Source organism: Hyaena hyaena, unplaced genomic scaffold (assembly GCF_003009895.1).
Source record: "Hyaena hyaena isolate Hyena2069 unplaced genomic scaffold, ASM300989v1 scaffold_444, whole genome shotgun sequence".
NCBI classification, from domain to species: Eukaryota; Metazoa; Chordata; class Mammalia; order Carnivora; family Hyaenidae; genus Hyaena; species Hyaena hyaena.
The window spans coordinates 198,226-208,524 of record NW_024081078.1 but is presented as its reverse complement, the minus strand read 5'-3'; the positions used below and the strand labels follow the sequence as shown (position 1 = coordinate 208,524).

General features: G+C 36.7%; 1 long non-coding RNA gene across 1 annotated transcript in view; it reads right to left on the bottom strand.

Annotated features, from left to right (window-relative positions):
- The window catches only part of LOC120246022, a 79,757-nt gene extending 70,673 nt beyond the window's left edge, over positions 1-9,084 (bottom strand). Inside the window, exon 1 of the long non-coding RNA XR_005531952.1 lies at positions 9,004-9,084. This is a non-coding gene — a long non-coding RNA (uncharacterized LOC120246022). The remainder of the gene's footprint in view (positions 1-9,003) is intronic.
- Positions 9,085-10,299: the final 1,215 nt, after the last annotated feature.

The window sequence follows — 10,299 nt, the reverse complement described above, 5'->3', positions numbered from 1 at the left end:
AAGTCGGACGTTTAACCGACTAAGCCACCCAAGGATCCCCCTGTAAAGCATTTCTAAAGGTTAGATTTCAAGGTTCTGGTCCACACGGGTAATTATTGTATTCAAATACATCAAAAGTCAATGTAATCTGGAGCTGGCAGTGAATAGGTAAGGAGAACAAATTTTGCTACTTTATGTTATAGGAGAAACAGAACTTTAAAATAATTATGAAAATAAAGTGTGAATTAGGAGATCTGGATGCAAATCCTAGGTCTATCCCTTACTGGTGGATTGACTGTGGGCATGGAGGAAGCAGATTTTCAAAGAACAAGGGGAATCATGAACAGCAAGAAACAATGACAAGATACTGAAGAAAAGACTGCCTGTATTTCCAATATGTTCTCAGTTACTGGTTTTCTTCAGAATTCCTTCATTCTTACCTTTGAGTTCCTTCAAACACCATTGTAATAGATTTCCCTGTTTCATTTTAGTCCAGAGTAAATGGATTTGTTCCTTGTGACAATAAGATCCTAATACACAGATACAATATCTTTTTAGAGAGAGAATTTTTTTTCTCCTACATGGATATGTGGTTTGTCTTAGTCCAAGACTGCCCTTTTGATTCAAGGCAAGGGGAAAAAAATGTAAGAAGGAAAGGCAGTAGGAAAAACTAACCCTAACTTCTAGCAGAAATTCTTAGTTATTACTGCATATGCATTACCTCTCTTCCCTCAAAAAGAAAACACACGGGCACCTGGATGGCTCAGTCGGTTAAGCGTCTGACTCTTGATTTCAGCTCAGGTCATGAGTTCTTGGTTTGTGAGTCCAAGATCCCTGTCAGACATCTGCTTGGGATTCTCTCTCTGTCCCTCTCTCTCTGCCCCTGCTCCACTTGTGCACACACACTTTCTATCTCTCAAAATAAACAAATAAACTTAAAAAAGAAAAAAAAAGAAAACACACACTTCAATTGGTCATTGGTTGAAAGTACCTTTGCAGTCTCCCGTGTACTCGGATATGACATGTGACAAAGTTCTGGATGATGAGATATAAGTGGAAGATGATGTGGAACTTCCTAGAAGACTGCTGAAAGAACACTAACTTGTTCAGAAGGTATACTTTTGTCCTTTCTCCCCTCCTCCTCCCTGCATTCTGGGCAGCCGCCAGGAGGGCAGGAGTTCTAGCAGCCATCTTGAACCAAGAGGCAACCTTGAGACCAAAAGCTATCCTCAGATGGTGGAACAGGACCACAGAAAGAGCCTAGGTCTCTTATGACCATAGAGTCACCATAAAAGCCCCGCTCTCTTTTCTGTGTTTTATTTTTATATGGAGAACAAATAAACTTCTAACTTATTTAAGAAGTGTAGAGAGCTTGCTATTATATGCAGTTAGACCTAATTGTAGCAGATATTAAAAAAATCAATTACCTGGGGGGCCTGGGAAGCTCAGTTGGTTAAGGTCATGACTTTGGGTCAGGTCATGATCTTACTGTTTGTGGGTTCAGGTTCCACATTAGACTCTGTGCTGACAGCTCGGAGCCTGAAAACTGCTTTGGATTCTGTGTCTCCCTCTCTCTCTCTGCCCCTCCCCCACTTGCAGGCAGGTATGCTCTCTCTCTCTCTCTCTCTCTCTCTCTGTCTCAAAAATAAACATTTTTTTAAATTTATAAAACAAATAAAAAATCAATATACTTTTGCATAATTTATATAACTCCAATTCCTAACATTACTATTCTATTTATCACAGTGAGTGTTTTCTTAAAGTAAAAAATTATTTAGGGGCGCCTGGGTGGCTCAGTCGGTTAAGCGCTCGACTTCAGCTCAGGTCATGATCTCACAGTTCGTGGGTTCGAGCCCCTCATCGGGCTCTGTGCTGACAGCTAGCTCAGAGCCTGGAGCCTGTTTCAGATTCTGTACCTCCCTCTCTCTCTGACCCTCCCCTGCTCGTGCTGTCTCTCTCTCTCTCTCTCAGAAATAAACAAAACATTTTTAAAAATTATTTAAGAACTCGTCTTCCTCACATTTCTTTGTAGGAGAAATCAAAGTGATGAAATGGGAAATAATCAGCCAAAAAATTAAGAAACCTGTATTTAGATGCTCATTATATTACTTTATTAAGTAATAAATCTTTGGGCACTTTGCTAAACTTTAAAATGAGGGATTTGAAGTATAAGGTCTCTAAGATCCTTTCCAACTGCAAAAACTTCTCTTATCCTATATGTCTTGCATTCACAGGATTATTGAAAAGATCAAATATATGATCATTATTTAGTAAATACATAGCACTCTGCCAGGCACTTTGTAAATGTTAATTTAATCATCACAGCAAACGCACTAGGTAGGTGCTACCCGTTTTACAGATAAAGAAATGGAGGTGTAGAGAGGTTAAATAGCAGCTACTATTTGGCAGAAAGTGGACTCAAACCCAGGAAGTCTGACTGGGTCTCTGATCTGAAGCCTATCCCATCCTGCCTCAAGTAAGCTCTACTTAACCAGGAGACTATAGTTACTCATGTACAAAGGACTTAAAGAACCTAGCAGGATCTGTACATTTTAGTTATAAAATATTTCTGACCTTGATTTCTTCCAACCCTTTCAACTCCAAACTGACAGGAAGCTCTTCCTGCAACAGAGCTTTCACAAGGGTGCCTGCGGCATGCTCTGAACTAAATAAGATGCACTGTTCCCCTGTGAAGCAGTATTGAAGAAAGGTTCTCAGAACAGCCTGGGTAGGGAGGATGCTCATTGTTTCTAATAAATTAAAATTTTATTTTAAATAATCAGATAAATGAATAAATAAACCATTGCCTATCATTTTTTTCAAGCCCCGGTGTCCAATTGATCTCGCCGCTGCCACACAGCAGATGCGCTGCGCTCTGGCACGCCTGATGCTGAACTTCCATCTATCAGTGGCTCCTGCACTATCCCTCCTAATTTCCTTGGCATGTGAATATTGGGTTTTGCATAGAAATGCAAAAAATGTCTTTAGGCTCATTTCTACATGAAATACAATATATTTGCCAGATAAGCTGGACCCTGATATTATTCATAAATCAATTATGTTTATGCTTAGCCAAGAAAGTACTAAAATCTTTCCTCATTTTGAAATCCAATCTGATATTCACAGTAATTATGCTGCCTTTCATATGAATCACTGTCTCATACTGTAATCGTTTGTACTATGGCTGATTCATTTTCTGCCTTATAGTATTTGAAATGATCATTTCACTTGTGGTAGGATTTGGGAAGTTATTGAAGTAAATCCTTTTATTCACTAGACTTTCCTTTCTATTTTTCTAATCTCATCTTCAGTCTCTTTGTTCAGATTTTACACCAAAGTTTGTTGAAAGCGGTAGCAAGTCGAAGAAGAACAAACCATTAAGTCTCACTGAAGCCAGCAAAGCCATACAAATGGATAGTGAACCCTCTCTCTCCACCACTTTTTCTTGATCTTGCCTTTCCTACCAGAGTCACACAACACCAGCCCTCTTACTTTTTTCCTTCCATCTCTCTGAAATACTGCTATGTTAATATTATGTGCCAAAATGCTTATTTAAGTCTTTATTTCTATTTATTTAAGTCTTTATTATCCAAATATACACAAATGTGTTATTTTCTAGGTATCATATACCTCACCATTTTCGAAAAGCCACATTTAAAGACAGATGTCCGTTGCCCTGGCACCTCCAATGACACATTATTCTATGCATATTAAAAAGGTGTCATGGGATCATCTCTGGTTCAGATCCTCTGGAATGTAATGCTTGGTCTTGGGATTATGCCCTGCTGCCCTTTCCGCATTAAATGCTCCACTATCAGGATGAATGGAAACAGGTGGAACCGTCACAAAGAAGACCACCTGACTCAGGCTGCCAATCCCCAGGTGGAATGTAAAGAGATGGGAAAACAAGAGCGTTTGTCATCACTATGAGAAAGCATAATTTTAAACATAATTTAAAAAGGAGTGATGTGGGGCGTCTGGGTGGCTCAGTTGCTTAAGCATACAACTTTGGCACAGGTCTTGATCTCAGGATTCATGAGGTTGAGCCCTGGGCTCTCTGCTGTCAGTGCAGAGCCCGCCTGAGATTCTCAGTCTCCTCCTCTCCCTGCCCCTCCCCCGTTTGTGCGTGAGGCGCACATTCTCGATCTCTCTCAAAAAGTAAACAAACATTTAATAAACAAATAAATAAATAAATAATAAAAAGGGGGAACGTGCCACTGCAGATATTAGTGAGGATTACTCCAGGGAGAAATTCCTTTCCACGGCCACAGTCACAAGCTATTTCACATCCTTGATAGCTTTACTTTAAGAGGAGTTGTTTATATTTTACTCATTTAAGAGCTATCCCTTGCCCAGGAAACTGACTAAAGCTTGTCCTCTCTTCGCATTTGAAGTATTGGGCTCTTCATTTTAAAATATTAAGCATGAAATTCCATCTTCGTAATGAGAGTGTCCATTTGTTGAATGTTTACCATGTGTAGGATGGTGTGCTAAAACCTTTATAGTCACAATCTCATTTGAAATGTAAAACAACCTCTTGAGGTTATCAACCCCTCTTTTATAGATGAGGAGATAAAACATCACACAAATATTAAAGGGAAGATCCATTTCAAAACCTAGGCTTTGGGGACTCCAAATCCCATGTTTTTAACTACCATCTCCTGTTGTATTTGCTTTTGCACCCATGCGTTTATTGTCCAAGAGCTACGCCCACGTTTTCCCCATGTCATGGCCAGCATGTCTTGCTTTAATAAGTTGGTTTTTAGAAACTTCCTTTTTTTGCTTTCCATTTTCAATGCTCACAGCATTGTTTTGTTTCTTTTTTTTTAATGGAGTTAGAGTAAGAATGGAATAATGACATTATCCAAAAGCAGAATTTATGCTAAATTGTTGAATTTCAACATTTGCTTTATCAACACACACATAAAAGATCCAAGGGATCTTATATTGGCTGAAGATGATCCTGCATTTCATAAAATGACTGGTTTTATAAGCTACAACAGAGCAACAGACCAGCTGGTCTTAAAATGGGTAATTCACTAGTCAACCCCTCCCCCACCCTTGGCTTCTTATATGGAGCTGCCATGACATCTAGTGGCCAAAGATTAGGGGAGATATTCTTAAGCCATAAAGCATGTGGGAGCTCTAATTTAGAAACATATTTACAATCTTACATAGCTAGTAAAATTTTAAATTAGTACAGTTCTTCACAACTTTTCAACTCACTGTTGTATCAGTTTGTGGACTTGAATGCAATGTCTTTCCTATATTTAAATGTTTTAATATTGATTATAAGTATTATACTAAAGCCATGGATTATTATGAGTACAGGAATGAATAATAGGATTTGATTCTTTGTGTTTTCACTTCTACAAGAATAATATTTTTATAAAGATTTTTTAATGTTTATTTATTTTTGAAAGACAGAGACAGAGAGAGGGAGAGAAGAAGGGCAGAGAGAGAGGGAGAACCAGAATCCAAAGCAGGCTCCAGGCTCTGAACCTTTAGCACAGAGTTTGATATAGGACTCGAGCTCATGAACCCCAAGGTCATGACCTGAGCCAATATCAGACACTTAACCAATTGAACCACTCAGGCATCCAAGAGCAATAATGTTTAGATTAAATATCAATCTTTAAATCAAACTTAAATTTTGAGAGTCTAAGCAAACAAGTAATGAATTTGCATTATCTCTAATAAATTAAATGATTAACATAAAGGTCTATTCTCAATGCCTTTTGCTAAGTTAATTGAAGGGTGTTTTCTGTCCAATTAAAATACAGTTAGTGCCACTATATAAAAAGAAAAACAGATATTGGTTTTAAAAGAAAACAACTAAAATTGAACTCTCTGTGGCCATTTTCAGCAATTTTTTTTTAATTCAAAGTTACAGTCTCTAGTAATTAAGTTTTCTGTAGCTTAAGCTAAAATAAAATGATCCATGGAAACCACCATATCCAAATGATCAGAAAGAATTTTTAAAATATTCTCTCTAATGTAATTTCTCAGGCTAAGAAATGCCAAAAGCAGCGTCTGAAAGAAGTCTGGTGCATGAGTGGTTTATTAAAGATTACAGGAGCAGGAGTGAGGGACGAGAAGGGCAAGAAGGGACAAAAATGCATAGAAGTGGAGGGATGGCTAACACAAAGTTGCAACATGGAATCAATCACCAGTGGGTACAACCAGGTGCTAGATCTCTGGGACCTTCTGAAAAGACCTCAGAGTCTTTTCAGCACAGTATCTCCAAAGTATCTGCTAGACGGATAAAAGGGTGAAGCATTTATCTGTCAATACACACCCCACAATGGTCAAGGTTTGCCCCATATGTCACAAATTCCCAAACTTCCAGATTGCTCATGTCTGTTCAAGCATCCCAGGATGTAGGTTTATAGAGAAAGTTCATATGGGCTGTGGCAAGGCACTTCTGGTTACAGATACACAAAGCAGGTCAAAGTCTGTGCAGAACTGATCCAAGTATCCATGACTGGAAAAAAGGATGAGGCTAAGTGGACCTAGAGTGGTACACAAGAGATGTCCAATGCATATGCATGCGACATCTGTGTTATGTTCATAATAAATAGGCCATTCTGATTCATTGATATGGAATACCTTTGTATTTTATGGCCATTACTAATATTAACTGATATAATCATCACTCTGGCCAATGCATAGCAGGAGTCAAATTACAAAAAGATCTTGAATTAGTTGTAAAATCCATTCATCTTCACTGACAATTATTTTAGCAGTGTTAGACCAAATAATGTTCCTAGTAGGAAATGCCATGTGGAAATATTTTAATCTTATAAAACGCCAACATTTAAAAATGAATTTTCTCAATGTGAAATCCTGATATGCTAGGAATAACTGACTCTTGGGAAGAAAGTCTGGTAAGCTTTCATAGACCTCCCAAGACCAGCTGTTTTCCAACTAGAAGAGAAACTTAAAAGAAAGTGAGAGCAAGAAATAGAAGAAAATATTAAAATTTTCCCTCAAATAATGAAAAAGATTTCCCAAAAGATATATTTAGACTTTACCTGACAAAGGAAGATTGGTAGTTCTAGTATTTTGTGTGTCCTTGTAGTGCTCAAACTGACCACTTTGTCATCCTCAAAAAGTTAAGCTTTTGTTGGATACTTTCTTCATTACTGTTAACGAATTCAATTCAAGGTAAGTTAAAGACTTAAATGTAAAAATAAATAAAATCATTAAATTCCTCTAAGACAACATAGTTGAATTTTTTAAAATAATCTTTAGGATGAAGAAGGCTTTTTCAGATAGAAATGTTAAAAGATGAGTAAATTTCCTTAAATGGTAAAGCATTATATGGTAGAAAGAAATGCCAAACAAAATATTTGTAGTATGTATGACAGACAAGTAATTAATATCTGTAATATTAAAAGTCTTCTATCAAAAACAAATAAATAAAATAGTAACATCATAATAGAATATACCAAATAACTAGAATATACAGTTAAAGAATAGAAAAGTAAAATATAGATAACATGAAAATATATCAATAGCTAGCATTTGAGAGTAAGTTTACCAGGACATGTTGAAAGAACTTCATGTGTACTAAATCATTTAATCCTCACAGCAATCCTACAGGTTTAGTGTTATTATTATCACCATTTTTTAAAAAAATTTCAAGGAGAGAGAGAGACAGCGTGAGCAGGGGAGGGTCAAAGAGAGAGGGAGACACAGACTCCGAAACAGGCTCCAGGCTCCGAGCTGGCAGTCAGCACAGAGCCCGACGCGGGGCTCGAACCCACGAACCGCGAGATCATGACCTAAGCGAAAGTCGGACGCTTAACCGACTAAGCCACCCAGGCGCCCCTTATTATCACCATTTTGCAGATGAGTAACCCAAGACATTGAAAGATTAAATAATTGGCACAAGATCAAAAAGCTGTTAAGTGATAAAACTAGGATTTGAACTCACATAGTCAGACTCCAGAGCTTGGGATCCTAACCAACTGCACACCTTCATTATTAATCCAAAATGCAAAAGCAAACAACGATTTACTACTTTACACCTAGTCAACTGATAACGATCTTAAAGATTTTCAACATTCTGTAGACACTCATAGATTTTGATGAGTGTCAATTGATCCGATCTTTCTTGAAGGCACTCTGGCAATATACATCAACATTAAATGTCATCTCTGTGTCCCTAACACCCTTCCTCTAATAGCATATCCCAAGGAAATAAAGAATCAATCAGATGTCTGAACAAAAATGTTCTTTAAAACATTACTAAATATACGGGCAAGGAGCAAGAAGGAAATGGAAACAAACGCAATGTCCATCAGTGGAATAGTAGCTAAATAGATTAATAGCATAGCTATACAATGAACAAATATACACCCTTAAAAGGGTGATCTATTTACTGACATGGAGAATTCTGACAATCATGGAGTATAAATTCTAATAACAAACCAAGGTAGAGAAAATATTTTTCAACTTTTTGCTGTCATATGTCATGAGAGATTTTACACAGTCCACAATTAAAAGTCACTCACTGAGTCAACAATTCTCAGTTGGTTAGGTGAAAGGCGCAGTCCCCAGTTTCAAACCATTGATTTATAGTATGAGCACATACATAAATATAAACATACACATGTACTTGATATAGTAAAGTACATAAATATAAATACATATATATTTTATATATAATTATATCACTCTGTATGTGCATATAATAAATCTGAATGGATTGTATGAACTTTCTATAAAATCGAATATTCTCTATCAAATCAGAAAATAAAGTTATTTTTCACCTGGAAAAAGAATTAATAGTTTGATATATTATTCTTAAGCTGAAGAAGACAAACAATCTTTGTTTCCCCACAGGCCATCTAAGTTTATAGACACCTTATGACCAGATTTCTCTTCTTTCATCTGCTGGGTTGCTACCATACTTGTGGGCCTTCAAATAAGGGCCAATATATGTAAAATGAATGCTTCCTTTATCAATGACCTTTATTAAGGCTAAATAATGAAAACACAGAAGGAAGAAATGCTGACCTGCTTTGTGACTTTCAAAGAGCCAACTTCCTCCTCCCATAAGAGGTAACTCCTTACATTCCTTAAGGCTTTAGCAGATCCTTGTTCCCTGGAGGAGAAGCAAAGTGCACCAAACTTCAAGAGCCAATGCCTCCCTTATACATTAAGAAGTCAATAACTCACTTCTACTAGGATTAGATCATTGATTCCAACGTGATCTTCACAGAAGTGTTTAATGCCAGCTCTCTCCCTGCTAAACCTCTTAGTATAGTATATTCTTAGAATATATCCTCCCGAGAGAACAGCAGGGTAGATTCAAATTAAGAAAGCTAAATCAATTCATCTTGGTCAGTAGCTCAGCTATATGGCTTCTGAAAAAAAAGTCTATGTTGCAAAATGGGAAATCCTGAATCTTGAACCATCCCCTCATGTCTACTGAACCTAATAAAACCTGAAAAGCTCTTGATGTAAGATTAGGAATCAGAAATCATATACCAAATAAAACAGAACATGCTACAATAAACTCAATAAAAATCGAGAGTAGAATGTTCTCAAAAGTCATCAAGGTTTTCTGTGAAAATATGCACTACACACAGAGAGAGAGAGAGAGAGAGAGAGAGAGAAAGAGAGAGAAATTAAAATGGCAAATAATGTGAAATTAAAACATTCCTAAAATTAAAAACAATCTCCTTTTCAGGATACTATACATAATCCAACAGGAATTATTAAGAATAGATAAAAGTTTAATTGCAATATAATAACTATTTAATAAACATGCTATTATTCTACACATAAAAAATCATTTAGTTTTAAAACTAAGTGATCTAGAAATAGATGCATGGGGGCACCTACCTGGCTCAGTTGGTGGAACATTTGATTTCTGGTGTCAGTGTTATGCGTTTGAGCCCCACATTGGATGTAGAAGGTACTTATAAAAACCAAAATCTTAAGAAAAAAAGAAGGAACAAAGAAAGAAAGAAAGAAAAAGAAAAAGAAAGAAAAGAAGAAAGGAAAGGAAAGGAAAGGAAAGGAAAGGAAAGGAAAGGAAAGGAAAGGAAAGGAAAGGAAAGGAAACAAAAAAGAAAGAAACAGATGTGTGACTAAAGAGATCTAATTCTAAATCCAGGTCAGAATTTAGACTGTGATTTCATGATGTACACCTATTCTGGGTAACAGGTATTAACAATAGCAATTTTTATAGGTGAAGAAACAGAGACTAATAAATATTAACTTTTGACTTGCTTAGAGTCAAATGTAAGTGGAAGAATGGGGACTGTGTCTAGATCTTGACTTTGAAGTCTGATTTTCCTTTTGCTG